Consider the following 6,000-nt stretch of genomic DNA (forward strand, 5'->3'; position numbering starts at 1 on the left):
GGGCTGCCCAGGGAGGTGGTGGAGCCACTATCCCTTGATGTGTTTAAAAGGAGGCTGGATGAGGCACTTAGTGACATGGTTTAGTTAATTAGATGGGTTAGGTGATAGGTTTGAGTCGATGATCTTCGAGGTCTCTTCCAACCTGGTTACCTCTTTGATTCTGTGAATTATCAGCAGTAATTCCACCTCTTTGTGCTGCAGGGACTTTAGCTGAACTCAGAACTCCATGGGAACCAAGAAAAGACTGGATAAGGCACTTAGTGCTCATGATCGGCCAGGGCTGGGTGCTAGGTTGGGCTGGCTGAGCTCGGAGGTCTCTTCCAACCTGCTTGATACTATGGTTCTATACCGTGGTTCCTACTATAGCTTTGCTGGGCAACTCAAAGTCTCTGTGCTGTGAACCCCCAGTTGATGCTAATCTGCTGGTACTCACCCTAAAATCTCTTAGCTGTGTCCCAGTCAGGTAGCTCGTCTCAGCTGCGCAGCAGCACAGCCATGCCCTGCGTTCGTGCTGTGTGCTAACTCGCAGGGCCTGGCTGCTGCGCCCCGGCCTGGCAGCGCAGGCAGGAGCGCTCCGGAGCCGCAGGTGCTGTGACGCTAAGGGTGTTAAAGCTGGCTTGAGGCTTACTCCCCTACCTTTACAGGCAGATCCTAAGCCTCCTAAAGCGGGGCTCAGACGGGCGTTTCGGCAGATCAGCGGTATTCAGTCGCTCCAAACCGCTGCGCAGCTGCTGCTTCGCACCGAAGGCGCTTCTGCTCCTCTGCCTACGTGAGCCGCCGGCCCCTCAGGCTGCGGCCTGGGCCGAGACGGACGACGCTGTGCCAGCGAGGACGAGAGCCGCAGGCCCAGCGCAGGCAGCCGGCCCGCAGGACGCGCGGCGGAGCCGCTGGGGCCATTCTCTCCGCGGCAGCAGGCAGCCCCCTCACACCGGCGGCAGGCGGCCGCAGACCACCGCCGCCGCCAGGCCCTGCCCCCACACCCCCCAGCGCCGCCCGCTCGGGGCGCGGCTCAGCTAGCCCCACCCCCGCGGCGTCACGTGTGCCGGCCCCGCCAATGGCGGCCGCCGCGCGGAGTCTCGCGGGAGCGCGCGGCGCTATTTAAGGCCCCCCGCGGGCGCTCTCGGCCTCTCTCCGCGCTGCCCTCCGCCGCGGTAAGGCTGGGGCGGTCGCTCTCACAAGGACTTGTGGCGGGGTGGGGGGCATGGGGTCTGCTTGAATCTTCCCTTCACATTTTGCCCTCTCGGAGCCTGGCGGTGGTCCGGGGAGTCAACACAGGGGGATAGAGAACCTTTCCCTCACAAAAACCCAGCGCGGAGCCCCCCTCTCCGCCCTGCATCCTGTCGTGAGGCACAAGCGGTCGAGCTCCCCTGCCTCTCCCCCGGTCCCCCTCGTTGCCGCGGGCTGATTGATCTCTTCCTCCGCAGTGTGTGGCATGAGCCGCATGCGGCCTCTTCGGGATGGTCGCTCAGCGAGGAGGAAGGCGGCAGAAAGCGTCCCGAAGGCTGGAGGTGCCCCTGCAGGCTTTGTCCGCTGGCCTGCCGCGCTCGGCTGCTCCCCAGAGCGGCATGGCCGTGCCAGGGGAAAGCCAGCACGGGGCAGCTGCGGTCCTGCCACCCAACGGGCGCCGGTAGGTAAGGGGCCGCACCGACTGCCTCATGCCTCGCAGCCAGGGGCTCCTCAGATCAAGCTTTGGGCCTCGGGAATGAAAGGCTTTGAATCCTGAGGCTTTACAGCACTTAAAATATGCACGATGAGGGAGTGCCTGTGTGTATTTATATTCTCCTGGCCGCATGTGCCCCTCAACGCCTCTTAGGAACAAGCAGAAGGATACAAACGCCAACAGGCACTTCCTCGCCGTGTGTGCTTTAAGTGCTACAAAGTCTCAGTCCAAGGGTTTCATTCTCCCAGGCAACCAGCAATAGAGCAAGGGGACACAGCCTCAAGTTGTGCCAGGGCAGGTCTAGGCTGGCTGTGAGGAGGAAGTTCCTGGCAGAGAGAGTGATTGGCATTGGAATGGGCTGCCCAGGGAGGTGGTGGAGTCATCATCCCTGGAGGTGTTCAAGAAAAGACTTGATGGGGCACTTAGTGCCATGGTCTGGTTGGTTGGGCAGGGCTGGGTGCTAGGTTGGGCTGCCTGAGCTTGGAGCTCTCTTCCAGCCTGCTTGATTCTGTGATTTTTTACAGGCTGTGTCAGGAAAACTGTAGGTACAGAGTACAGAATGCTGTAGGCACTTGAATTTGTTACCAACCTTTCAAGCAAAGTCACTGATTGCTAAGGCCTAGGGCACAGTCTTGTAATGCCTGTGCTAGTGACTTTTGCTGTCTGTTGTGGCTCAGCTCTGCACCATTTGATAGGTGGTGTATGTAAGGCAAAAATGCATCAATTAGCTGGGTTGGACTCAAACTATGAGGTCTCTTCAAGCCTTGGTGATGCTGTGATCAGTTTGTTCAGACTAGACATTTACTTAGCCTTAGGGTAGTGCCAAGTATAAAATCAATTTGGGCTTAATAACCTCTGCATTGTTTCTATCTAGTTTTAAAAGATGCTGCTCTTAAGTTTTGGTAATCTTGGCATAACTGACCTCTGTAACCTTGTAGAATGGGAGTTATGAGGTCTGTAATTAATAACAAGCAACAACGAGTAATAAGTTGATAGCAAGGTTAGCAAGTTAAGTAAATAGCAAGGTTAGCAAGTTAATAGCAAGGTTAGCAAGTTAACAAATATAACAAAAATCATGGAATCACAGAATCAAGCAGGTTGGAAGAGAGCTCCAAGCTCAGCCAGTCCAACCTAGCACCCAGCCCTGCCCAACCAACCAGACCATGGCACTAAGTGCCTCAACAATATAACAAAATAAAGGAATTCATAACAAAATTATCAAAATTGCCATTAATAACACATTAATAAGAACAATTAAGCCAGTCACTAGTGGTGTGCCCCAGGGATCAGTGCTGGGCACAGTCCTGTTCAGTATCTTCACTGATGATCTGGAGCAGGGGATTGAGTCCAGCATCAGTGAGCTTGCAGTGACATCAAGCTAGGAGCAGGTGTGGAGCTGTTGCAGGGTAGGAGAGCCCTGCAGAGGGACCTGGCCAGGCTGGATGGGTGGGCAGAGGCCAAGGGGATGAGACTGAACAAGGCCAAGTGCAGGGTCCTGCACTTCGGCCACAACAACCCCAAGCAGCTCTACAGGCTGGAGCCAGAGTGGCTGAGAGCAGCCAGGCAGAGAGGGAGCTGGGGGTGCTGGCAGAGAGGAGCTGAAGAGGAGGCAGCAGTGCCCAGGTGGGCAGCAGAGCCAATGGCATCCTGGGCTGGCTCAGGAGCAGTGTGGGCAGCAGGACAAGGGAGGTTCTTGTGCCCCTGTGCTCAGCACTGCTCAGGCCAGCCCTGGAGTGCTGTGTCCACCTCTGGGCTCCTGAATTGCAGAGAGCTGTTGAGGTGCTGGCAGGTGTGGAGAGAAGGGCAGCAAGGCTGGGGAGGGGCCTGGAGCAGAGCCCTGTGAGGAGAGGCTGAGGGAGCTGGGGGTGTGCAGCCTGCAGCAGAGGAGGCTCAGGGCAGAGCTCATTGCTGTCTGCAGCTGCCTGCAGGGAGGCTGTAGCCAGGTGGGGTTGGTGCCAGCTACCCAGCAACAGAACAAGGAGACACAGACTCAAGAGGAGGTGCCAGGGGAGGTGTAGGCTGGATGTGAGGAGGAAGTTCCTGGCAGAGAGAGTGATTGGCATTGGAATGGGCTGCCCAGGGAGGTGGTGGAGTGGCTGTGGCTGGAGGTGTTGCAGCCAAGCCTGGCTGGGGCACTTAGTGCCATGGTCTGGTTGGTTGGGCAGGGCTGGGTGCTAGGTTGGGCTGGCTGAGCTTGGAGCTCTCTTCCAACCTGCTTGATTCTGTGACTATAAATGAAAATGTAATCCTCTCTATGTTTTTTGTGCTGTTTAGGAGTCCTACTTGGCATGCTCAGGTTTGAGATATTCTAGACATGAGTGATCACACCTAAACCCAAAGCAAAGCTTGGGACTCCCTAGGAAGTGCCTTCTAACAGAAGGTAAGTGTGCTCTAGACTAATGATAGTTACAGATAGCTTTAAACATTTCCTCCTTTTGATAATTCATGAATTTCAAGCAAATTGTAATACCCCTTTTGAGTCAGTGCTAAGTTCACATCATCTTAGCAACATCATGGTGTTCTGTTCTACTCCCCTTTTATGCTTTGCCCTCTTAAGTCTGGCTGTGTCTTAAGTGGCCAAAAATGAGGGGTATAAAAATTCTCTCTCAAACCCAGAGGTGAAGTTGAACCTTGTCTTTGGATCATGCTGAGAGGAACACAGTCCTGAGACTGATAAACTTTTAGTAAGCTGTTAAACCAGCTATTAATAGCTTGTAGGTAGATCCTAAACTGGTACCTGATGCTGTCTGGGTCTTTGTGTCTGTTTCATCTGAATCTTGCCTTTTTCAGGTTTCTCAAGCCTGTTTGTTGTGAGCCTGTGTGATAAATGTCTTGAGTGAAGAGAGTTCCCTGTAAATTGCTTGGTCTCCAGGTATGTAGTGCAAAAAGGATTATCAGATGGTTTAGATTGCTTTCTGTATGGAAAGAAGTTCAGATAGTCCTTACCAGAAAAGTGAAGGAAACAAACATTGATTTGAACTAATCTAAACAGGAAAAAACCTAAGGAAAGTTTATGATGATGGATCCATTAATTCCAACACTCATTCCAGTCTGCCTGGTCCTCTGGGATGGAATCCTCATGAATAGTATGGGAAAGGGAAATACTGTCTGTAGCAATGAAGATGTTTGTGTTGAGAAAAGGCTCTGACATGGGGGCTGCTGCCATGTAGGGTGTCCATGCAGCCAGGACTCTGCCATGTAGGGTGTCCATGCAGCCAGGACTCTTGCCATGTAGGGTGTCCATGCAGCCAGGACTCTGCCATGGAGGGTGTCCGTGCAGCCAGGACTCTGCCATGGAGGGTGTCCGTGCAGCCAGGACTCTGCCATGTAGGGTGTCCGTGCAGCCAGGACTCTGCCATGTAGGGTGTCTATGCAGCCAGGACTCTGCCATGTAGGATGTTCATATCACTGTTAGCTCAGCCCTAAGCCAGTTACCTCTTCTGTGTGCTTGACACTGCAAATGAAACAAAACTCCTCCCAGGCACCCAGTAACAGAACAAGAGGGCACAGCCTCAAACTGCACGAAGGCAGGTTTAGGTTGGATGTGAGGAGGAAGTTCTTCGTGGAAAGAGTGATTGGCATTGGAATGGGCTGCCCAGGGAGGTGGTGGAGTTGCCATCCTTGGAGGTGTTTAAGAGAAGGCTGGATGAGGCACTTAGTGCCATGGGTTAGTTAATTAGAAGGGTGAGGTGCTAGGTTGGACTTGGATGGTCTCAGAGGTCTTTTCCAACCTGGTTAATTGTGATTCTTTTACAGGGAGGAATCCAGCATGTGCAAGGAACTTCAGCCAGTAATAAACATCAGCTTACAATGTCCTGAGTGGCTGATCTCTGAGTTCACACCAGATGACTTCAGTTGCCACCTGCAATGCATTGTGTTGAGAGTGGAATCCAGACAAGCAGTGGCTGAAGACTGCACACCTTCAGTGAGCATGCCTAGTCAGATGAAGCTCACCATTTGATGAGACCTGTTTCTTAACCTGTAATGACAGGAGGAGGAATGGGTTTAAACTGGCAGAGGGGAGATTGGAGCTGGATGTCAGGAAGAAGTTGTTTGCAGTGAGGGTGGTGAGACACTGGCACAGGTTGCCCAGGGAGGTTGTGGAGCACAGAATCCCCCAATGTGATCTTTGATCACATTGGGGGATTCTGTGCTCCACAACCTCCCTGGAGGTGTTCAAGTCAGGTTAGATGAGGCCTTGAACAACCTGTTCTAGTGGGAGATGTCCCTGCCTATGGTGGGGGGTTGGAACTGGATGAGCTTTGAGGTCTCTTCCAACCTAAACCATTCTATGATTCTAAATGCTGTAACTTATTACAATGTCTGTGTGGATTAATTGG

The 6,000-nt window shown here is 53.3% G+C and overlaps 1 protein-coding gene, 1 long non-coding RNA gene and 1 other non-coding gene across 5 annotated transcripts in view; 2 read left to right on the top strand and 1 right to left on the bottom strand.

Moving 5' to 3' along the window:
- Positions 1–951, bottom strand: part of USP46 (ubiquitin specific peptidase 46) — a 38,277-nt gene extending 37,326 nt beyond the window's left edge. Inside the window, exon 1 of one of the 2 annotated variants that reach the window (XM_064149275.1) lies at positions 637–951. The gene's annotated coding sequence lies outside the window, so the exon portion shown is untranslated. Of the gene's footprint in view, positions 1–433; positions 502–636 lie in introns of those variants that run through there. The other variant, XM_064149276.1, reaches the window with a different exon arrangement.
- Positions 952–1,406: 455 nt separating this feature from the next.
- Positions 1,407–5,699, top strand: LOC135178362 (uncharacterized). 2 transcript variants are annotated; one of them, XR_010303483.1, is made up of 4 exons: positions 1,407–1,631; positions 3,935–4,040; positions 4,451–4,532; positions 5,417–5,699. It is a non-coding gene; the product is annotated as an uncharacterized LOC135178362 (long non-coding RNA). The 2 variants fall into 2 exon arrangements; XR_010303482.1 differs by having other exon boundaries at positions 1,408–1,627.
- LOC135178528 (small nucleolar RNA SNORA26) lies at positions 4,205–4,322 on the top strand. The gene has a single exon (XR_010303585.1). It is a non-coding gene; the product is annotated as a small nucleolar RNA SNORA26 (small nucleolar RNA).
- Positions 5,700–6,000: the final 301 nt, after the last annotated feature.

This window comes from Pogoniulus pusillus, chromosome 9 (assembly GCF_015220805.1).
Source record: "Pogoniulus pusillus isolate bPogPus1 chromosome 9, bPogPus1.pri, whole genome shotgun sequence".
NCBI lineage: Eukaryota > Metazoa > Chordata > Aves > Piciformes > Lybiidae > Pogoniulus > Pogoniulus pusillus.